This window comes from Schistocerca gregaria, chromosome 7, assembly GCF_023897955.1.
Source record: "Schistocerca gregaria isolate iqSchGreg1 chromosome 7, iqSchGreg1.2, whole genome shotgun sequence".
Classification (NCBI taxonomy): domain Eukaryota; kingdom Metazoa; phylum Arthropoda; class Insecta; order Orthoptera; family Acrididae; genus Schistocerca; species Schistocerca gregaria.
Window position 1 is genome coordinate 537,549,801 of NC_064926.1, and position 25,437 is coordinate 537,575,237.

A 25,437-nucleotide genomic window follows, 5' to 3' on the forward strand; every position below is an offset into this window, starting at 1 on the left:
AAGATTTTGCGGAAAGGCAGTATAAGAGACAGAGATCGGCTACCTCTCCGCCTAGCCGCCGAAGGCCACAGCCTAACGGTATGAATGGTGAACTGGGGCATTTCTGTAATCCGTGTAGAGAGGCCACGGCGGTCGCCAACCTCTGAAGGGCGTGCGGCTTCTAACAATCCTACGACAACAAAGATCAACATTTAATAATGATTGTGGTGTTGATCACGCTGCTAAACACTGCTTTTGCGGGCAACAACAAAGTTATTATGTGACAGGTGTCATTAGAGCACAGTTAATAAAGTCATTTCATGTAGTAATGAATAAACTAGACACTCATCTTTTCGTGTTTCCCACGCTGGTCTCGTTGTAAAATCACGGCTCAATCGTCAAAAATCTAGGTGGTGATGACTCCAAGCTCGGATGCAATGAGGCCTAGATTTTATTTTGCTATATTCAAAAATTTTGTAGATGCGCTTGACAAACCATTCTTGAAGATTAAACCTTTCAAAGTTAGCACAATGGTGATGTAAAAAATAATCAGCACTCCGAATTTAAGTTACACTTCTCTTTTTATTACTTTCGCTGCAATATCACGTAACACACAAAACATCACTTCACAATACAAAACATACTTGAAAACATCTTCTTCACTGTTAAAGTTCACATTTTATAAGCTGACTACGTTATGCGTCTTTCTTACATGACGTCCAAGACTTGACCTTTTCAAGGTCCGACTCTCTGTCTACTAACTAATAATCGATTACGCGCCCAAAAATCAGAGTTACAAGTACGTCAAAGACCATAGTGACAAAAGAAAGAAATCACATAAGAATAATATCATTGCAACATAAACATATCGATGTATCAAAGTACCTCTACATTAATGAAATCAGATCTGAATGTTGTCTCAGAAATATGTCAACTACTTTACAGAAATACAGTAGAATATTGCTGGTATCGAGAGGTTCAGGTGAGGTGCCGTAATGGTTGCGTAATTCAAGTACCATCACAGGCTGCGGGTGTTCAAGTGTTTACCAAAACACAGCAGTGGATAGCTGGACGGGCTTTCCTCTGCATCTACATCTACATGACTACTCTGCAATTCACATTTAAGTGCTTGGCAGAGGGTTCATCGAACCACAATCATACTATCTCTCTACTATTCCACTCCCGAACAGCGAGCGGGAAAAACGAACACCTAAACCTTTCTGTTCGAGCTCTGATTTCTCTTATTTTATTTTGATGATCATTCCTACCTATGTAGGTTGGGCTCAACAAAATATTTTCGCATTCGGAAGAGAAAGTTGGTGACTGAAATTTCGTAAAAAGGTCTCGCCGCGACGAAAAACGTCTATGCTGTAATGACTTCCATCCCAACTCGTGTATCATATCTGCCACACTCTCTCCCCTATAACGCGATAATACAAAACGAGCTGCCCTTCTTTGCACCCTCTCGATGTCCTCCGTCAATCCCACCTGGTAAGGATCCCACACCGCGCAGCTCTCGCCTATGTCCCACTAATTTTACGCCTTCGAGTAACTCAAGTGGGGCAGGACAGGAGTTCCGAATAACAAACTTTCAATACAAGAATCTGTGTTCGCTGCGACGGGGAATCATTCCGGGAAAACCTCGAGTGGTCTGTTGAGAGAAAACTTCCAGTAAACGTGTTATTGTCCACAGCTGTTTTCCTTCCGAGCGTGCGAGGGCAGAGTTTACTTGTGAAATTTTGTATAAATAGAAGAATGGAGGAAAAGAGTTCTGTTCCCAGGCCATACATTGGTCAGCACTGGCAAACTGGGTATTTTGAGAGCTTCTAGTGATGTGAATCGCTCGGTAAAAGTTGATGGGAGAAAACAAAGGTGAAGAGCGACCTTGCTGGACGCTCGATAATGGGCTTCCGTTCTGGGCTCCCGTACTGAGAGAACGTTAGCCAAGTCGTCTCCCGTCTTGGTTTTTCGTTCTGAGTGGACGTTAGCCGCGCCAGCTCTTTGCTGCCGGGAAGGTCGTTGCAAATAGAGAAGTTTACGGAGAGCGGTCTGTTGTCCGAGTAATGTAGGAGAGTACTTTCCGAGACGCCACAAGGCAACCGCACAGCCGCGCCGTCGCCGTCGGAGACCGCCGCTGCAACAGGAACATTACGGTGAGATCGCTCCCGCTTCGGCCTGTGTTAGGAGTAACGTTAAATAGTTGGATCACGTGCAATTACTGTTTTCGCAGAGGTTTCACGGTACTTCGGGGTGTAGTGGTTCTTCGTGTTTTACGTTTTGTGTCGATATCAGTCGGTCAGGAAAGTTATAAGAGGTCGCGTTTTGTGCCAATTTTAACTTAGTTCACTGGCAAGGAGGATAATTTGTAAATTGTTCATTGTGATTTATTCAACATTGATCTGAAGATTTTAATAAAATTATTGTGATTCAGTAGAGCCTTTCCTTTCAGTAGTTGATCCTGAATTCAGCCTTTCGCGTTATATTATTTTTGTGTATGTGTTTGATGTCATTGAACACTCTAAGCGTTCACGATCATTCACGTTTGGAAGTAAAAACAGGTGTGATTCATCGTCAACGCTACCACCGCAGATTAATAAGGGGTGACAGTGCTACATTTAAATCTAGCGTTATCCATTTTTGCGTACAGTTCGCATGGCCGGAGTGGCCGTGCGGTTCTAGGCGCCTCAGTCTGGAACCGCGCGACCGCTACGGTTGCAGGTTGGAATCGTGCCTCGGGCATGGATGTGTGTGATGTCCTTAGGTTAGTTAGCTTTAAATAGTTCTAGGCGAGTGATGACCTCAGAAATTAAGCTGCATAGTGCTCAGAGCCATTTGAACCGTTTGCGTACAGTTCCACTCCCAATTTCTCTGTAAGTTCCTAGAATGAAATTTTCACTCTACAGCAGAGCGTGCGCTGATATGAAACTTCCTGGTAGATTAAAACTGTGTGCCGGACCGAGACCCGAACTCGGGATCTTTGCCTTTCGCGGGCGAGTGCTCTACCGGCTGGGTTACCCATGCATGACTCACGTCCCGCCCTCACAGCTTTAATTCCGCCAGTACCTCGTCTCCTACCTTCCAAACTTCACAGAAGCTCTCCTGCGAATCTTGCAGAACTAGCACTCCTGGAAGAAAGGATATGGGGAGACATGGCTTAGCCACAGCCTCGGGGATGTTTCCAGAATGAGATTTTCACTTTGCAGCGGAGTGTGCGCTGATATGAAACTTCCTGGTAGATTAAAACTGTGTGCCGGACCGAGACCCGAACTCGGGATCTTTGCCTTTCGCGGGCGAGTGCTCTACCGGCTGGGTTACCCATGCACGACTCACGTCCCGTCCTCACAGCTTTAATTCCGCCAGTATCTCGTCTCCTACCTTCCAAACTTCACAGAAGCTCTCCTGCGAACCTTGCAGAACTAGCACTCCTGGAAGAAAGGATATGGCGAGACATGGCTTAACCACAGCCTGCGGGCTTTCTTCCAGGAGTGCTAGTTCTGCAAGGTTCGCAGGAGAGCTTCTGTGAAGTTTGGAAGGTAGGAGACGAGGTACTGGCGGAATTAAAGCTGTGAGGACGGGGCGTGAGTTGTGCTTGGGTAGTTCAGTCGCTAGCGCACTTGCCCGCGAAAGGCAAAGGTCCTCAGTTCGAGTCTCGGTCCGGCATATAGTTTTAATCTGCCAGGAAGTTTCTCTGTAAGTTGTTTGTCTGGGACGAACAGAGGCAAAAATGAGACAAGCAACGGGTGGGGTGTTACATATACATTTTATACATTACTTGACGGCTGTTAGTAGTGACCTTCTAAAAATGTTCAACAGTTTAGCGTGTGACTTGCTGCTTGTAGCCAGAAGCAATCCCAGCGATGAAGCCTCTCCCAGGCCGATGGAAGACTGGCGCTGAGGAACGACGCAGCGGCAGGTCTGTTTGCTAGGCGTTCCCCCTCCACCTCCCCCTATCCCACCCATAGACTTATTAAATAAAAACTAGACCGCGCATTGGCGCTAGTGTCGCGTCCCGAACGTGATAGATGCCGCCATTTGCAGGGAAACAGTGCGTAAACATGGTTCGTTCGTGTGCTGCTTTTAATTGTAACAGTATAATGGAAGCAAAGACGAAGACGGAAACAATGTTACATTTCACAGCTCCGTCATTTCAGGTTGTTTGTTACTTAATATTACTTGTATATAGTATTTTCATGGATAAATAATACATCATGAGCGTTTGTTTTTGTTTAGGTCTCCCCTTACAAATGATTTTCTAAATCGGAAATGGTAGTTGCTACTCGGAGAGAGAAATTCCAACTGACAGCAAATCATTTGCTGTGCTCTCTTTATTGAGAGAATTGTTACATGGAAAATTATGTAAACAGACGTCAACTGAAGGATGGTGCTATACCGACAGTATTTGGATTTCCAACTCATTTGAAAACGGTATAGTGTCCTGGAAATCGTGCAATATAGGCCTGGGTTAAACAGCGTGGAAATACTGTCGGTGTGTATAATTTTGAACGTTCCTTTTCCAGGCAATCAAATATATATTAAGTATGAATCAGAGGTAGGTCAAATAATTGCGTTTAGATACTTAACATGTGTTGTCAGGTGGTGATTACACTTCGTAAATGGTCAAATATTTGATCAAACGTTGCAAACTCAACCACTTTCAGAGGTGCTATCAGTGTTAAAAACTAATGTGCGAATGAAATTCCTACGCTTTTTAAAGTGATATGGGTTATTACAATTAATCATACCAAAATTCGAGTGTAGGCAATACTGTGCTAAACAAAAGTAGGCGTGCAAAAATGTACACAGTAGTCGGCAAAAAGCAATCAGGACCTGACAGGAAAATTACGTGAATTAAATAATAATCATACTGTCTGCTACTTTAAAAGTTTCATGTAATTATCTAATTCAAATCACTCGATGTAAACTCGCTGCACCTTGTCAGAAAAGAGCCTCACATTCTTAAGTTTCGCGTCTCTATGCAGACGTATTTCGGAAATTAGGAAACTTCATTCATTTAAGTTCAAAAAATGGTTCAAATGCCTTTGAGCAGTATGGGACTTAACATCTATGGTCATCATTCCCCTCGAACTTAGAACTACGTAAACATAACTAACCTCAGGACATCACAACATCCAGTCATTACGAGGCAGAGAAAAATCCCTGACCCCGCCGGGAATCGAACCCGGGAACGCGGGCGCGGGAAGCAAGAACGCTACCGCACGACCACGAGCTGCGGACTTCATTTAAGTATACTTTTGAAATAGACTCGAATACTCAGTACTTTTTTAAACAAACATGTGTTTAATCTGTGCTTCAATTTTCTCTTGTTGCGTCTCATTCACAACCCCAGTACTAGGATTCATCCCTGCGAATGGCGGCGATCAGCTGCTTCAATTGGGGGACAGTTGCCTCGTTTCTCCGGTGCGGCGTGGTAGGGGCTTGACCCCGCCGTGTGCCAGCTCTCACGTCCCGACGCACCGCGCACTGCCAGCTGTGTCGGCGGCGCGCTGCCGCTGCTGCCGGCCCTATCCCGGCCCGGCGCCGCCTGCCATTCATCTCTGGCTGGACGCCCTCGTCAGCTCGCGCGGCTGCGGCCGCTGGCGGCATCAGCAGCGCTGGAGTGCGCGGCAATAGGGCGCCGGCCGCGCGCCCCATTAGCCGTGATTTAGGGCCGGCGGCGGCGCTGAGTATGCGCTCGCCGCCTCGCCGGCTCGCGGGCGCGCGTCGCGGCGCAGCAGATCTGCCGGCCCGCTGGGCTATCTGCGGGCTCCAGTCCGCTGGCCACGCCGATGAATCCCGCACAGCCCAGCACCGCGCGCAATACTCGCTGCCAGCTCCGCGACGGATGCCACTGCTCCCCGACGGCCGGGCTACACGCGCCAAATACCGGGTCGTTGTAATTAAGCTGACGGTGTTCCCAGTGCAGTAACGCGGGCTGAGTACGTCCATACTTTGTAACGTGTCAGGCAAATCCAACACCTTCCGTGAAAACCCTGACACGATAAGCAAATCCAGTAGCATGTCACATAGCTCCGAATAAATCGTGACATTAAATTAACCAAAGTAATACGAGTAACGAGTGAGCAAATCGAATACCACAGACTAACACAAGAATGCCTAAATGCATGTCGTACCTTCCCACCCTGAGACAGACTCAGTTCCGAGGAGAGAAACGAGAACAGAAGCCGAGAGCAGAACCGTGTTAAGCAAGAAGGCCCTACGATAAGGGACGGACACCCACGTTTCCAGCTAACCAACAGGACTACCATGTTAAAAGCTAGAGCCCTCCAGAAGAACAGTATAGATCTTACGATACCACTAAAAGGGCCACACCACCCGCAAGTTTTAGTGTGAGACTTTTTCGGGTCTCAGTTAGGTTGCAAACGTTAAAACATTGCCCCACCACTAAAAGTAACCGACAGGACCCCCCCCCCCCCCCCAGCCCATGTTAAAAGATAGAGCCCTCCTGAAGAACAGTATAGATCTTACGATAACAGTAAATGGGCCACACCAGCTGCAAGTTTTAGCGTGAGACTTTCGCGTCTCTGTTACGTTGCAAACTTTAAAAACATTGCCCCACCACAAAAAGTATAACGTTTCTCATTGGATGGACAGAATTTTTGTAGGCGGAGCTTAAGGTTAACATTGAGACCCTGATTGGTCAGATGAATACACAGCCATACAGTTTTTTTTTAAACCAACTTCGGTAAATTGCAGTAAGGAGAAGTTAGGAAAGAGTTGCTTCGGAGATGGCGAGCTGGATGGAGCTGCGCCGGCCGCCGCCCCCTGACGAACACCGACAAGGTAATGAACTCACGCGATGCCGCATAACAGCGCATAAAGCATCACATCTATCGCGTCACATCGCAATTTTCAGCTCTGAGTGCACAGTGGCCACATAAAGATAGAGGCCTAGAACAATAGCGTCTCCCGCCGAGTGTGAAGTCGTGCTGAGGGGTTTCGCCTGATTTCATGCAGCCCACGTAACATAACTGCCATGCATTTCATTCTTCATGACAGTTCTTATTCGCACATTGCAGGTGCAACACGGATGCTATTACAATGCTTTCGGTGGAAGTGTTTGATGGCTCCTTCCGATGTTCATCTCTGCTCACATGAACCGCTGGTTTGAAGACAGTATATTGGGAAAGAGAACGATCTGCATACCAGTATAGGCAATTGGTGGAAATCACAGACAGCTGCCTTCTATGATGCAGGTATTGCAAAGTTAGTAACACATTAATGTCTAAATGGGAGCAGCGACTATACAGAGAATTACCTGGAAAGTGTAGCTAGACGTTAGCAAACAAAATATTTTTAATTATGCTGCCGCAAATTGACTGTAATAATTTTTATTTTATTGCTATGCAATCCAGATTTCAGGTACAAAAACTTATTTATATGTCAAAAGACATCAGACTAGTACGAAATAAAAGTCCTTCATTCCAGTCTGACGCCTTTTGACATGTAAATAAGTTTTTGTACCTGAGAATGGCCAAAGGCTGAAATCTGGATCATATAACAATAAAATGAAAAAATATTACAGTCAAATGGCGGCAGTATCGTTCAAAAATTTTGCCATGACACTGGCTCCATCCCAAATAAAAATGATCAGTACATTTTTCATTTTCACTGTGGTTTCCATTTCGCGACCGACCGGACCTTGAGTAAAAAAATAGCTGGCGTACACCAGCAAGTTGTTAGCTGCCACTGAACAGTAGGAACGAAGCTAGTGACCGAGACACGTCTACAGTCTATACTTGGAATATGCTATGTGAGCAAGAATATCTCGACAGCGCTATGTATCTGATTAAAAGTACATGGACATCTATTATTGGGTAGTGTAGGGGCTGTTCAGAAGGTAAGGTCCGATTGGTCGTGAAACAGAAACCACAGTGAATCTCAAAACTGTTGTATTTGCAACAGTTAGCTACACCCTCCAGCTACTTCTCTACATAGTCGGTGCTCAGATGAGACATTTCTCGTAGCGTCGTACCAACTTTCCAATATCCACTGCAGAGAAGGCAGCCGCCGATGCTTTCTGCCAGTTCTCTACGCTGATCTGCAGTTTGTTGTCTGTGCCATAATGTTTTCTTCATAGCCAGCGAATCATGTGAGCATAGGAGAAAATCTGCGGTGTATTGTGGGTTATCAAACTTTTCCCATTAAAAACGGTGCACGAGCAGCCTCATTGCCCCCGTAGTGTGTGGCCGAGAATTGTCATGAAGAAGAAAATGCATGACAGGTACGTTGTGCGGGCTGCATGAAATCAGGCGAAATCTCTCACAAGCATTCGTACTTGGCGGAAGAGACTATTTTCTAGGCATGTTTACATGCTCACTGTGAGCTCAGAACTGGAAAGAGCGACACGACGCGATCGCTGGACATACTAGAGACACCTTTGACCACATTTATGCAAAGCTACATCGGATTTTCACTGTGGTTTCCATTTCGAAATCGATTGGACCTTACTTTCATAACAGCCTTAGTATTTTAGGATGTGCTCACACTCTGTGTGCTGGGAACGCTCTCAGTGAAATGTCTGAATGTGTGTGGAAGGATGGCAGACTATTCTGTATCGAAAGCCGAAACCAGAGCCTCGGGTCTGCAACGAAGCCGACGTTCTAACTCATTGTAAATGTGTACCATTGAACTTAGGTCAGGACTCTGGGCAGCCCAAACCATTTCAGGAATGTTATTGTCCTCAAACCATTGACTCACAGATGTTTGCTTTGTCACTGCATACATTGTCATGATGATTCAAAGACTCATCGTTTCCAAACTGTTTGTCTGCTATACTCAGTTCACAATGCTGTGAGAGTGTTCATATTCTCCCGAATTTAGTGTTTCCTTTGGGTCAGTAAGTGGAGTACACCATAACCCCGAAACCAACTCCTCCATACTTCACTGATGGCACCATACTGGATGGCAGGTAACGTTCTCCAGGCATTCACAAATCTCAAACACTTCCGTCGGACAGCAGTATGTTACAACGTTATTCGCCACTTGGGATCCCACTTCTAGTGTTGTTAGCGTTGACCAGTGAAGTCTGTGGCTTATGGAGACCTGCTCGACAGCTGCACCGCAATCTTTATAATTCCCTGCGCACACTCTTTGTGCTAGCTTTATTGTTGGAGACACTGTGGAACTCAACGAGTGATTTCTTCTGCCGATTTCATGCGGTTTTTTGCTACTACCATGCGCAATGCTCGGAAGCCCCTGTCCAGGAACAGGGTGGCAACAAAGGCCGGAGAAAAAATTTCCTGAGAATTCCAGGTGTGAGAAGGAAAATGGTTTCATACCAGCGATGGTCGGTAGTTTAACCGCAGTTATCAAAGCGATAATTTATATGTATCAATATTCATATAACTAACACACTGAAATATCAAATATTTTAATATTCGTGATGTATAAAAATCAATAAAATTCAATGTCAATCCTAGGTTAAAAATGCAGAATTCGCTGAGAAAATTCTCTGAGAGTTCACTGAATTTTCTGAGTAAAATGTAATTTCCTGAGAACTGTACTTTTTCTAGTTTTTCCAGAAGAATCGCCACCTTAATACGTACATGATGTCTGCCTGGTTTTGGTTTCGCTGTGGATGTTCCTTCGCGCTTGGACTTGACAGCCACATCACCAGCAGTCGACTTGGGGCGTCTGTCCCTGATGGATTTCTCACTCAGCCGGTGTCCAGTGATTTGTCCACAGTCGAAATCAGTGAGCTGTCCTCATCGACCCCTTCTGCTTTTAAGTCCCTTTTACACTATCGAGTCTCTTTTTCTCTGTTCCCTGCTCGAGACGAGTGCGTGTACTGCAGCACCCCTTGAGTTTTATTCCCGTACTGGGTCTCGTCTGTTTTGAGTGGACATTTTCGTTTGAAGTCAGCGCCAAAACTGCCGGTGTTGTGAGAGTTGTCTGTTGCGCAGTTCCGCATCTGAATGGTGAAAGTGACATTTGAATGACTATCCCGTTTACGGAAAAATCGAAATATAGTAACAAAATGTAGGAACAGACGATGACAATAGTTTAATGATGACAAAAGCGCAATTTATAGTGGAAGTTCTTGGCAAAGGTTGTGTGGTTAATTCCCTGCACTCCAGAGAACCGAAAGTATAGGAAAGATGTCATCCAAACATTTCAGAACATTTACATTTATCCGCTCGAGAAAATATATACTTGCAGAAAAACGTCAGGCAGTATGTAGAACATTTTATTCTTTGTAACTTGTTTTCTTGTGAAGCCCCAAATAACAACGAAAATTATTTTTCTCATCCAGTAGTTCTGCCTTTTTCACGCTTGAAATAATTTTCAGTAAAACACTTTTACCTATTTACGTTCTTATTTATGCACAGTGTAGCTTTTGTCTATAGAACGTAAACGCATTTTCATTTCACATATTTCGTCTCTCTTGTAGGAGGAAACTAGTAGGTAGGAAAAAATACGAGGACCTTGTGTAACTTTCCTTTGTGCGACGAAAACAAAACAAACAACCTAACAGAGATTAAGAAGCCACGAAAATACAAAATCCACTTTTAAATAGAAGTGAGCTCGACCAGAGTGTGTTAAAACTTACGATGTTAGCAGACGCCGGCATAGTCCCTTGTCTGTGGGCAACCGCAGCCTACTCGGAAATTTAGAAGTCCGCCTTCGGCACGGGATACAGATCACTGAAGTCATAGACACACTCGCGTCGTGGTTGGTTGCTGATTTACACGGAGGCACGAAAGGTGCACGCACTTCGAGTAGTCGATTTTGAGCAGAAGACGCTCGTGTAAAACGGGCTTTTCGGCTTCTCTATTGACAACTCAGTACACCTCGCCTCCTTTGTTACCGATGGGCACGCCTCTCGTGGCATATGGTGGTAAGTTTCTCGTTACAGAACGCTGTCGAGATATTTCTGATCACATAGAGTATTCCAAGTATAGACTGTAGACATGCCTCGGTCACTAGGCTCGTTCCTACTGTACAACTTACAGATACGATACAATGCAGCTGTCTACTGGTTGAAGGGAACGACGACCACCACGTTTATAACTGCACAGGTCCAAAGCCACATAACGCAAACAAATAAGAAACCAGTAACGCTCCAGGTAGAAACGTTTCCTTTATTCACCACTAAAATGTTAAAATGTAGGAGACCGTATAATAAACTGTTGCTGAGTGATAGGAGGACGGAAAGAAGAAAGAAAAAAATCCCTTTTACGAATAGTTTTGGGAGAAAGTCTGTGGCATGCATACTGAAAACAACATCCGAGCTGCCATGCACTATACATAGCATTCCGGGAAATGCAATGCTAATGTGGATGTGGTGTACACGCGCAACCAGCACCATGCAACAAAAGGAACTTGCACACAATCCACTTCTGGATGTCTCCTAATAAGGAGCAACTAAGGTTTCTTTGTAAAATAGTCAGTCTTTCTATTTCATCCATTCTCGGCTGACCCGTTTATGGTTGTCCCAGGCAAGGTCGACTGAATTTATCGTTGATTATTATGCACTTTTTAGGAAAATTAGTTTGCCGAGGCACAGTGCCCGTAATGTTATCTCAATGTTATTACGTTTTTAAATCATTGATCAATAGTTTACTTCACTGAGTATTGATATAAAACTGTGCTAATTTACTCTCAATAATTATGCACCGTGTGCAGTTCTTAAACTGCTGTGTGAAGAAATAACAATCATTTAATGCTTGGAATTGCTAGTTTTCATTCAACTGTTTAGTTAACGGGGCCATATCGGCAGAATATTTAACTGCAGTCGGATTCCGACTTAGGACCCCAGTTACGATTTCATACTGGACAGAATAAATATCCCAGAGGATTGTTAATTTGGCTCATTACACAGTGTTTCGCCTGAGCCAAACTGTAACTTCTTTGCTGACCTGTTGCACTCGTGCTTGGAAGTATAACACTACATTTTTCTTTATTTAAAGAATAATTAAAATACATAGAGAAATCGTAAAGAGAGATTAGTTTCTGCATTCTGGGACACTGACTACTGTTCATCTTCTGTCACGACAAGATTTGTATCACTTGATTCTGTTTGTCCGTATTCGTTGGTAGTATGTTATAAGTCTCGCTCATGTAAACGTATTCTTTAACAATTACTTCGTTAATTGTGTAGGGGTATTTTATTTGTAGGCATATCTGAAGCACATATTTTTATATACCCTCAACACGCAAAGTAAGCTATTATTTCGCAGGAGGCCGATTTCAACAGGGATTGCGAAGGTCATTGTTCAATGACGAAACAATTAGAGCTTCGAATTGGCTCTTTCGTTCAACATTTTTATCAAAGAAAGAACCTATGTTCATAAAGACGAAGTCCAATAATTTAATTTTCTTTCTTTTCTTACACTTTCGTGCTGTGGGAACTGTATCGAAATTTCATAGTGCAGAGAGTCAATGAGCAATGACGGAAACCACCCACAACGGACTGGGCAGGTCATCCACTATGGGAAAACCCTAATAAATGAAATGAGAACCAGTCGTATAGTTGTTGGGATATGCCTTCATGTCGCGACAAAACGTGTGTATCCCAAACTGTCGAATGAGTCGTATCTTTAAATCTCACATATTTGGAACATTTTTTTAAATGTAATTTATACTAACTTGAAGGCAAATTTCAACTGGCCACCGTTTTTCCATGACCCTTGTTGCAACATATTTACTGTTTGTATTTGCAGTTGAATTCTTTTTGTTCTATGTACCTCAATCAACAACGAGCATATAACAAGAATAATTGAGAAAAAACTAACACTGGAAACCTAATGAAGAAGATGTTAGAAAATACGAAAATAAAATAAAATTTAAAAAGGGGAGAGAATTTACATTATGAGAATCACCCGTAAGAGCATTTTTGTTGAGTTGCTTGTATTTTGCTGTCATGGACCTTAAGGTATTAGCGTATAACCAATAACCTTTGCTAAAGTTTTTTTATTATACATTTAAAAAAAGTGTCCATTTGTAGTTTGCATTGTATGTAAGAATTCATAAGATGGGCGCAATAGTTGGTGCGAAATAAAAATGTGTGACTCCATTCTCTAAATTTACATTTGGAAGATAAATGGTTGAAATATGGGAGTTTATAAAATAAAAATAATAATTATATCTCTGTGTTATGGTTAAATTTGTGAAGGTTACAAAAATGTCATCTGCAAATAACACTAAAGAAGAATTTCACATTGGTGATAACAATATGGCCAATCCGACCATGAAAGGTGCAGATACCCATTCTATTGAAACTATCCCGGAACCCCAATTAGAAGTCTCTGCTAATACTTCTCAAATGGGGATATGGTCAAATCCAGTGACTGAATCATCTGACAAACATATGGCTACAATGGCTACCAATTTCAAATTATTAGCAGAAGAAACTGTTAGCACAAGAACAAAATGCAAAAGTCGATGCTAATTTCAAACATTTGGCTCAGAAACAATCTACACAGGCAGAAGCAAAAATTTTAAGGAATGGGATGCGCAAATGGAAGAACGAGATACAGGTTTAGCTGTGTAAATAGACCGTACTCTAGCAAATATTCCTACCAAAATTACAGGCTTAAAAGAAGCATACCAAAATATACCAGAAATAACTAAGCAGATATCGTCTGATGTCCTGTTGTTTAAAACGCCACAGACTCAAAGTGAACAGAATGTCCTGGCCGGTTCTGGTGCTACAGTCTGGAACCGCGCTGCTGCTACGGTCGCAGGTTCGAATCCTGCCTCGGCCATGGATGTGTCTGATGTCCTTCGGTGAGTTAAGTTTAAATAGTTCTACGTTCTAGGGAACTGATGACCTCAGAAGTTAAGTCTTATAGAGCTCAGAGCCATTTGAACAGAATGTACAGGAATTACGTACTTAAATAAATCTAACTATTAACTGTGGTGGTGTAAGCCGTCATCAGCACTCCAAGAGGCTGTGAGAAGATCGATAGCAGGCACCAGAGCAAGCAGGCCTGTCAGGAGAGAGGCCAAAGACAGACTCGCAGGAAACGCACCGACAATGCCCTTTCGGCGACCAGTATTTATATTGCCTCCGCGGACCGGGGGGCCACTCAGTCAGCCACACCCAGTCACCCAGTCAGTCACCCAGTAAGTCAACGAGTTGAGTCATTAGGCTCAGCCCAGTGGGAGTCGCAGTCGCACTTATCTCAGCCTCTAGCTCAGAGTCAGTCAGTATCTATACGACCAGAGTGGTGTACATAGCGGGACTTGTACTTCACCAGCAGTTTATGGAAGAGCTCGTACCCCAACACCTGGACTATCTTAAGTTGCTTCCTGTTTATGTTAATAAAGAACCTTGTTAATACACACGTGCAGTTGTGTTATAGAAAGAGGATACTGGGCACCAAACAACATTCACTCCTTGCTTCCCATGGTAAAGCCCACAGTGACAACGAGACGGTACAAAATTAACCATGGTCAAGATTTGCAGGGAATAATTAAGACTCATGAAAAGAAATTTTCTGACAGCTTTATGAAGTGGTTTAGCCAGAAAGACGAGGAGATTCCAGAAAGAGTAGACACTGAATTACACTACTGGCCATTAAAATTGCACACCACGAAGATGACGTGCTACATACGCGAAATTTAACCGACAGGAGGAAGATGCTGTGATATGCAAATGATTAGCTTTTCAGAGCATTCACACAAGATTGTCGCAATACGATAAACCGCAATCATGATAGGCTACAACCCGACCTTTGTCAAAATCGGAAACGCGATGGTACGCATTTCTCCTCCTTACACGAGGCATCACAACAACGTTTCACGAGGTAACGCCGCTCAACTGATGTTTCTGTATGAGAAATCGGTTGGAAACTTACCTCATGTCAGCAAGTTGTAGGTGTCGCCACGGGCGCCAACCTTGTGTGAATGCTCTGAAAAGCTAATCATTTGCGTATCACAGCATCTTCTTCTTGTCGATTAAATTTCGCGTCTGTAGCACGTCATCTTCGTGGTGTAGCAATTTTAATGGCCAGTAGTATACTTTGCGTTTTGTTCAAACAGAGCCAGAGTGTGCCCAGTATTTTGTGCATACGCTACGCAATTTTATAATAGTGAATTAAAAGTTTGCTTTGTACTGCGACGATGACAGAGGCGTAGATGAACGTTCACTCAGCGCAACAATACCGACACCGCCATATGCGGTAAGTTGGCTGCTGCGCTTGCTCCTGCTGCTGTACTTCTCTTGGTCATCCAACGATCGATGATAACCTGTTGGTTACGGACGTTACTAATGTGAATAGTGGGACGGAGTAGGACGGTGTTAGTCCTGTATCGTTCCTCTAGAAAAGATCCTTGCACTGGTTAGAGAAGATCAGCGTGCAAAAAGAACGTTATACTCGTAAGTTCGAAATTGGAATTATACTTATTGTGACAAGACTTATTACATCTCTGAGCTAGATGGAAGATTGCACCAGTAGCATAAGCGCCTCACGGAGGGCTATAACCGCAAGACCGTCGTCTTTGTGAATTCTGGGTTGCAGTGTACGGAAGTGGTGTTGCTTCTGGAAGTTTGTAATAATGTTTCACAGAGGCCAGCGCTCTTCAAGAATATATGTATTTTTTACAAGACCTTTGTTTCTTTCTTCGGTAGTGGGAACCCTACATTTCTCCGAATTAGTCTTATCATTCGGTAGAGACATATAATTCACAAGGTGGTGAACCGTGTATGAGTGGCTACACTGCAGGTAAGGCAGGTAGGTTACAGGTTAGGCTGACTACATTGCTGATGTGCATATGTAGGACACATCACGCCTCCCTGTAATGCTGTAACTGACCCTACCGGTCAGAGAGGCTGGTCCGGGTGTTATGTTACGTAGGGACTGTCATTCATCACTTCTCCCGTTAGGACACCGATGTTAGTTCTGATTTTATCTGTATCCAATCAGGAAGAGTAGTGTGTTCCCCTTCAGAGGGCAGCCCATGATGAAATGTTAGAGCGAACCATATCTCTAAACCAAAACAATCAACATAACACCCACAGTTCTTCTCATTTACCAAGACGACGAGAGAATAACAACAATAGGTTCAATCCAAGCCATAATACGAATCATAATGGCCATCACCAGAAAAATCTGGCAAGGTCGATTTGGAAATCAGTGGCAGAACCATTTTACGAATCATCCGCCTCTCAGCATTAATCCCACAAACCCAAACAGCAGAGACAATTCGGAACTTCGTATCGCTTCCTGATTGACAGTAACAGCAGCAGCAGAAGCAACAACAACAAAAACGACAGCAGCAGCAATAAAATCATGTCGTATGTATTGTGAAGGTGAGGGAGAAAAATTCCTCTACACTCCCCGAAGCGTCAAACTAAACGCGACCACATTACGCTTCCCAATGCAGGCCGCCGAACGGGATGGGCGCACAGTCTCAGAACAACAGATTAATATGTTGAGGTATGATGATGGTGTTAACATACGAAATGACCTCTGCCACTACTCTGACTCGTGCAACGAACAGGGAGAAGAGACTGTTCAAGCAGCAGTAAGTGCAATTGCAGGTGGAATACTCACTCCCACTATAACTGACAATGGAGCAACGATAAACGTTTTATCAAGTAATTTTCCCAAGAGGATAAGTGAGTCGATTAAGGTGCCTACATAGCCAAAAGAAAGTCGTGTGATTTATAGTGCTTTGGTACTAAATCACAATATACAAAAATATACTCACAGGTTATAATAGATTTCGGAAGCAGAGTCACAGATTGCACATTTGTTATTGCAAATCCTTGTCTATAAATCACATATTTCGGATGGCTTTCTTGCGAGGAGAGGAATGAAAGAAGCGACCTCCCAAATGCAAAATGTTGTTTGATGACTGATGGACAGAGTATTGCCTTAGGATGGCTAAAGTTTAAGGCCCGGCATGTTAGATATTGCCAAGGAGCAACGATGAAATTATTAAGAACCCAGGTGCTATATACTAATAGTACCCGGCACATTCCGCACAAGAAAACGTGTGACACCTATTTGATGACGTAAAAAATGATCGGCCATATTTGAAAAGAAGCTTTGGAGTCCGAATGTCTAAATGACACACAGCGTGTTGAAATAGCCGGTTCCTTACCACCGTATGCATAGGTTTTCTCTGATAGCTAGGAATTATTATTGGATATAAATACAACATGGAAGCAGTGCCTCACAGTGCATACTGTCATGGAACACACTCCATCCCACAGACAAAGTGGGGAGCGGTAGAATATGCAATCAAAAGTGTGTCTAATAACCAAAAATATCTTTATGTGGCTTAAACGTAAATGAAAAGCTTTTGCTGTTTTGACAAGTAGTCTTAGAAAAATGATATTAGACTCTAAACATAAAGGACGTAGAATGAAATTTTCACTCTACAGCGGAGTGTGGGCTGATAGGAAACTTCCTGGCAGATTAAAACTGTGTGCCGGACCGAGACTCGAACTCGGGACCTTTGCCTTTCGCGGGCAAGTGCTCTACCGACTGAGCTACGCAAGCACGACTCACGCCCACTCCTCACAGCTTTTAATTCCGTCAGTACCTGCAAGGCTCGCAGGAAAGCTTCTGTGAAGTTTGGAAGGTAGGAGACGAGGTACTGGCGGAATTAAAAGCTGTGAGGACGGGGCGTGAGTCGTGCTTGCGTAGCTCAGTCGGTAGAACACTTGCCCGCGGAAGGCAAAGGTCCCGAGTTCGAGTCTCGGTCCGCCACACAGTTTTAATCAGCCAGGAAGTTTCATAAAGGATGTATGTGCACAGAGATGCAGAATGAGTGATGAAAAACAATAATCAAACGTGTTATACACGCTGCATAATTCATCATTGTAGCATACCCTCTGCCAAGCACTTAAATGTGAATTGCAGAGTACTCATGTAGATGTAGATGTAGTTGTAGATGTAGATACTGGTGAGTTACGAAAAGGTACTGTTATAAAGAGAATTTCTGCGTCCATGGGACCATTAATCTAAGAAAGAATGTAGAATAAGTCATTTTAGACTGAAGTGTTATTACAATCTTATCTCAAATTTGTGACCGTATGTATGTAAACACTTTCATGGTCTGTACACTAGAAGATTACTGATTTTCATCACATATGATACAGAACCTCCCCCCATGAACCATGGACCTTGCCGTTGGTGGGGAGGCTTGCGTGCCTCAGCGATACAGATGGCCGTACCGTAGGTGCAACCACAACGGAGGGGTATCTGTTGAGAGGCCAGACAAACGTGTGGTTCCTGAAGAGGGGCAGCAGCCTTTTCAGTAGTTGCAGGGGCAACAGTCTGGATGATTGCCTGATCTGGCCTTGCAACATTAACCAAAACGGCCTTGCTGTGCTGGTACTGCGAATGGCTGAAAGCAAGGGGAAACTACAGCCGTAATTTTTCCCGAGGACATGCAGCTTTACTGTATGATTAAATGATGATGGCATCCTCTTGCGTAAAATATTCCGGAGGTAAAATAGTCCCCCATTCGGATCTCCGGGCGGGGACTACTCAGGAGGATGTCGTTATCAGGAGAAAGAAAACTGGCATTCTACAGATCGGAGCGTGGAATGTCAGATCCCTTAATCGGACAGGTAGGTTAGAAAATTTAAAAAGGGAAATGGATAGGTTAAAGTTAGATATAGTGGGAATTAGTGAGGTTCGGTGGCAGGAGGAACAAGACTTCTGGTCAGGTGACTACAGGGTTATAAACACAAAATCAAATAGGGGTAATGCAGGAGTAGGTTTAATAATGAATAGGAAAATAGGAATGCAGGTAAGCTACTACAAACAGCATAGTGAACGCATTATTGTGGCCAAGATAGATACGAAGCCCACACCTACTACAGTAGTACAAGTTTATATGCCAACTAGCTCTGCAGATGATGAAGAAATTGAAGAAATGTACGATGAAATAAAAGAAATTATTCAGATAGTGAAGGGAGATGAAAATTTAATAGTAATGGGTGACTGGAATTCGAGTGTAGGAAAAGGGAGAGAAGGAAACATAGTAGGTGAATATGGATTGGGGCTAAGAAATGAAAGAGGAAGCCGCCTAGTAGAATTTTGCACAGAGCACAACTTAATCATAGCTAACACTTGGTTTAAGAATCATGAAAGAAGGTTGTATACGTGGAAGAACCCTGGAGATACTAAAAGGTATCAGATAGATTATATAATGGTAAGACAGAGATTTAGGAACCAGGTTTTAAGTTGTAAGACATTTCCAGGGGCAGATGTGGACTCTGACCACAATCTATTGGTTATGACCTGTAGATTAAAACTGAAGAAACTGCAAAAATGTGAGAAATTAAGGAGATAGGACCTGGATAAACTGAAAGAACCAGAGGTTGTACAGAGTTTCAGAGAGAGCATAAGGGAACAATTGACAGGAATAGGGGAAAGAAATACAGTAGAAGAAGAATGGGTAGCTCTGAGGGATGTAGTAGTGAAGGCAGCAGAGGACAAAGTAGGTACAAAGACGAGGGCTGCTAGAAATCCTTGGGTAACAGAAGAAATATTGAATTTAATTGATGAAAGGAGAAAATATAAAAATGCAGTAAATGAAGCAGGCAAAAAGGAATACAAACGTCTCAAAAATGAGATCGACAGGAAGTGCAAAATGGCTAAACAGGGATGGCTAGACGACAAATGTAAGGATGTAGAAGCTTATTTCACTAGGGGTAAGATAGATACTGCCTACAGGAAAATTAAAGAGACCTTTGGAGAGAAGAGAACCACGTGTATGAATATCAAGAGCTCAGATGGCAGCCCAGTTATAAGCAATGAAGGGAAGGCAGAAAGGTGGAAGGAGTATATAGAAGGCTTATACAAGGGCGATGTACTTGAGGACAATATTATGGAAATAGAAGAGGATGTAGATGAAGACGAAATGGGAGATACGATACTGCGTGAAGAGTTTGACAGAGCACTGAAAGACCTGAGTCGAAACAAGGCCCCCGGAGTAGACAACATTCCATTAGAACTACTGACGGCCTTGGGAGAGCCAGTCATGACAAAACTCTACCAGCTGGTGAGCAAGATGTATGAGACAGGTGAAATACCCTCAGACTTCAAGAAGAATATAATAATTCCAATCCCAAAGAAAGCAGGTGCTGACAGATGTGAAAATTACCGAACTATCAGTTTAATAAGCCACGGCTGCAAAATACTAACACGAATTCTCTCCAGACGAATGGAAAAACTGGTAGATGCAGACCTCGGGGAGGATCAGTTTGGATTCCGTCGAAATGTTGGAACACGTGAGGCAATACTGACCTTACGACTTATCTTAGAAGAAAGATTAAGAAAAGGCAAACCTACGTTTCTAGCATTTGTAGACTTAGAGAAAGCTTTTGACAATGTTGACTGGAATACTCTTTTTCAAATTCTAAAGGTGGCAGGGGTAAAATACAGGGAGCGAAAGGCTATTTATAATTTGTACAGAAACCAGATGGCAGTAATAAGAGTCGAGGGGCATGAAAGGGAAGCAGTGGTTGGGAAAGGAGTGAGAAAGGGTTGTAGCCTCTCCCCGATGTTATTCAATCTGTATATTGAGCAAGCAGTAAAGGAAACAAAAGAAAAATTTGGAGTAGGTATTAAAATTCATGGAGACGAAGTAAAAACTTTGAGGTTCGCCGATGACATTGTAATTCTGTCAGAGACGGCAAAGGACTTGGAAGAGCAGTTGAACGGAATGGACAGTGTCTTGAAAGGAGGATATAAGATGAACATTAACAAAAGCAAAACGAGGATAATGGAATGTAGTCAAATTAAATCGGGTGATGCTGAGGGAATTAGATTAGGAAATGAGACACTTAAAGTAGTAAAGGAGTTTTGCTATTTAGGAAGTAAAATAACTGATGATGGTCGAAGTAGAGAGGATATAAAATGTAGACTGGCAATGGCAAGGAAAGCGTTTCTGAAGAAGAGAAATTTGTTAACATCGAGTATAGATTTAAACGTCAGGAAGTCGTTTCTGAAAGTATTTGTTTGGAGTGTAGCCATGTATGGAAGTGAAACATGGACGATAACTAGTTTGGACAAGAAGAGAATAGAAGCTTTCGAAATGTGGTGCTACAGAAGAATACTGAAGATAAGGTGGATAGATCACGTAACTAATGAGGAGGTATTGAATAGGATTGGGGAGAAGAGAAGTTTGTGGCACAACTTGACTAGAAGAAGGGATCGGTTGGTAGGACATGTTTTGAGGCATCAAGGGATCACAAATTTAGCATTGGAGGGCAGCGTGGAGGGTAAAAATCGTAGAGGGAGACCGAGAGATGAGTACACTAAGCAGATTCAGAAGGATGTAGGTTGCAGTAGGTACTGGGAGATGAAGCAGCTTGCACAGGATAGAGTAGCATGGAGAGCTGCATCAAACCAGTCTCAGGACTGAAGACAACAACAAACATGATACAGAATTGGTATTGAAAATAGCTTTCCTTGTTACACTGTATGAATTTCATGGTACGGTATTTGTTAGTATGGGCCATAGGTTATATAATATATGCCTACCTGTAATTATTTCAAGCAGTTTGTTCTTGCGCCTTTCGTTGAATTGTGTTTTCTTTCCGCTTAAGCGGTTTTTATTTTTGTAGGGTTACGTGCCGACTTGTAGGGCAATTTCAGGGTTCGTTGCTCTGAAAGCGAGACAATGATGTCCTCAATTTCTACATTTCCGTCTAACTGATGAGAAAGGAAAAATACTTTCATGTGTAAATGTCAGACCAATGTGTTATATAAATAATCCAACACGGCCATGCAGATGAACAATTTGAAATAAAGTGAAAATAGGCATGGATAAATAAGTGGGTACATACTGTAATTGCTACATACATATGTATCCTCTAAAATCTGGAATATCCTGAGGCAATTATAAATTGTCAGAGGTCCAGCAGCCTGTATCTGTGGAATATTTAGCCATAACTTAGTTACGTTGCCTGGGGTACACCACAGGGAGCCCCTCCTGGATTACACCAGCCTAGGAGTTTGTAGACCTCCCTAAATTGCATACGCACAAAGCACGGAAGATGCCAGAACTTATGAAGCACAAGCCGGGAGCCAGTGCAGGTACCATGTTTGACTGTTGACACCAGCGACAAACAATAGACCATATAGTCACAGAATGTCCTGTACAGAAATACATCCAGCATACATGAGGTCACTGAGGATGCCTTCTCCTGCATGGAAACTTTAGACATCCACCTGTAACCGCCGGTCTGAAAATATTTGAAAATTGTCCTATCTTTTACACTCTTTCTATTCTGTTTGAAAAATTACCGTTCTTTTCTTTTATATGTCATTCATCCAAGTGTTTTTCAAAAATATATTCTATTCTTGTGGATAATGTTGTCTTATCGACTTAACCTAAGAGATTCCTAATCAGGCATAAATGGAATTTATTTTATCTGTAGTTTATGTATATTGTGTTACCATCAACACCATTGCTATTCAACCCAAGTAATGCATCCTTGGTCCCATACAAAATAAAATAAACATATTGTAACTTTGCTTTGAGTGAACTTAGTACTGCTAAATGAGTGGACATCTTCACTAAAGCTTGCGATATAGAACTCTCAGATGAGTGATTTCTAAAGTGAAACTGAACCACGAAAGACTTTCCACTCACTAGAGAGAACGTAGTGAAATTCAGTTACCTCTGCTGAAGTGGAAGTATAACATTGTCGTGGGATAGATCCATAGGCAACCACTGCTTCATGAAAATTCTTCACGCGAACACGGAAGTGAACACACGAATGCAGTGGTTATGAGTCTGCAGCTGATAGCGGTTCACATCAACAACCAGTTCAGTATTTCTGTTTGTCGACTCGTGTGCACTCAACTACAAAACTTTAGATGTTTTAGACAATAGCTTTGCCCTACAGGGGTGCTTAACTAGTGCTTTTAGTTTACGAATCCACAGGAACGTGGGTTAAAAATGTAAGTAATGCAATGGGTCTTTGCCAGTATGCAGGCTTGCCAACCAAGAACTAGTAAGAATTGAAAGTCCCCAATACAGATTAATAAATGTTCTATATGTAACTGTATTTATATAACTGTACTAGCGAAACTTTTATTTTACCACAGCTTAGAGAAGAATTGTTATTATCCAGCACTGATACTACTCAAACAATGCTTTATGTTCAGACTTGAGCCGCGCGACTAAATGTGGAGAAAATTAACACGTATGACCTGAAGTTTACAACTGTCAACTTTCTCGCCGACTTGTCGAATATGTCGCGGGTAACGGGGTCTGCGACTGTCATCCTATCCTGTGGGCAGTCCTTCGAACCATTCTGCACCGCACAAAATGCATTCACAGACGTCAATGAAGAAGTCACAATATTGTTCAATGTGAATACAATGCGAACAGAACATTAAAATAGTTTTAAGAAATATGAAAACGTAATTGTAATTCAATGTACATTTGTAATCGGATAATCATATTTCATTTCTCATACAAGTGAAATTTATGGGACTTAACTGTTGAAGTCATCAGTCCCTAAGCTTACACACTACTTAACCTAAATTATCCTAAGGACAAACGCACACACACACACCCATGCCCGAGTGAGGACTCGAACCTCCGCCGGGACCAGCCGCACAGTCCATTACTGCAGCGCCTAGACCGCTCGGCTAATCCCGCGCGGCCACTGACAAATGAAATTTCGTCTGACCAAGTGCCGTGTCTGTAGCCTACAGATGACGATTATGCAGACTGACGATACCAGTCCTGGTAAAGGTTGCTTCGTCGGTAAACAGGACCGATGACAAAAATCGCATAATTATAACCATCGATAAAATCCTTACCGCAGAGGGAAATCCGCCGCTGACAATGCTTGCCCTCGTTGCAGGCGACAGGGATAGTACCGATTGTGATGCAGGGTACACATAATGGTACCTTGGCTTAAACCATGTTGCCTGCAGCTTGTATTAAGGTTCGTCTGAATACCCTATATCTCCGTTCCTCCCAATCTGATGTACCCACAGTCTGCCGGCTCCATGCAGGGTCGTGTGTCTGAAGGAACGCATGATCACACTAATGTGCAAAAAGGGCTTAAAATGTTGTGCAAAGTGGTTGATGTCTGTGCGTATACTTGTTTTGGTATAGCAGGGATGCCTCTCGACCATTCCCACATGCTTTGAGATACCCAAACACCATATCGGCTCGTTACCGACTTGCTGTTAACAGTACGCTGCGTCAGTCACAAACAACACACAAGAAACGCATGGCACGTGGTCAGAGGAACTTTCATTCGTCAGTACCATCTATCGTGGCAACGACGCATTTCCCCACACGTTGTCGCAGGACCATTTTTCCTTCATTTTAAGTCAGGAGTCCGTCCCTGCAGTTTGTTGCTTTAATTACGCTACTGGCATTTGCACACAATTTGGGTGCATAGATCCTGAGAAATCAGTACCCAGAACAATCACCTCTCGCCGTAATAACGGCCTTGATAGGCCTGGGCATTGAGTCAAACAGAGCTAGAATGGTGTGTACAGGTACAGCTGCCCATGCAGCTTGAACACGATACCACAGTTTATCAAGAGTAGTGACTGGCGTATTGTGAGGAGCCAGTTGCTCGGCCACCATTGACCAGACGTTTTCAATTGGTGAGAGATCTGGAGAACGTGCTGGCCAGGGCAGCAATCGAACATTTTCTGTATCCAGTAAGGCACGTACAGGACCTGCAACATGGGGTCGTGCATTATCCTCCTCAAATGTAGGGTTTTGCAGGGATCGTATGAAGGGTAGAGCCACGGGTCGTGACACGTCTGAAACGTAACGTCCACTTTTCGAAGTGCAGTCAATGCGAACAAGAGGTGACCGAGACGTGTAACCAATGGCACCCCATACCATCACGCCGGCTGATACGCCAGTATGGAGATGACGAATACACGCTTCCAATGTGCGTCCACTGCGATGTCGCCAAACACGGAAGCGACCATCATGATGCTGTACACAGAACCTGGATTCATCAGAAAAAAGGCTTTTTTGCCATTCGTGCACCCAGGTTCGTCGTCGAGTACACCATCGCAGGCGCTCCTGTCTGTGATGCTGCGTCAAGGGTAACGGCAACCATGGTCTCCGAGCTGATAGTGCATGCTGCTGCAAAAGCCGTCGAACTGTTCGTGCAGATGGTTGTTGTTTTACAAACGTCGCCATGCCCGAGGGAGGACTTGAACCTCCGCCAGGACCAGCCGCACAGTCCATAACTGCAGCGCCTTAGACAGCTCGGCTAAATTCAGTAAAAGGTTGAGAGGCATGACGGTTTGTAACCCTTGATTTTCGCAAAACTGACTGTGTTGATGCGTCAGATAATTTTCTACTTTGCTCGTATTTTCCTTTCTGTCGATATCGTGCACCCAATCCAACGAAAATATCCATTGACGATTTGACAATCACAGGGTCCCACTTGTTTGACGCGCCGGTTTTTGCTTTTTCGTCAGACGATAACCTTTTTCCACGTGGGACTGTCACAGTTGTTTTGTGAACACA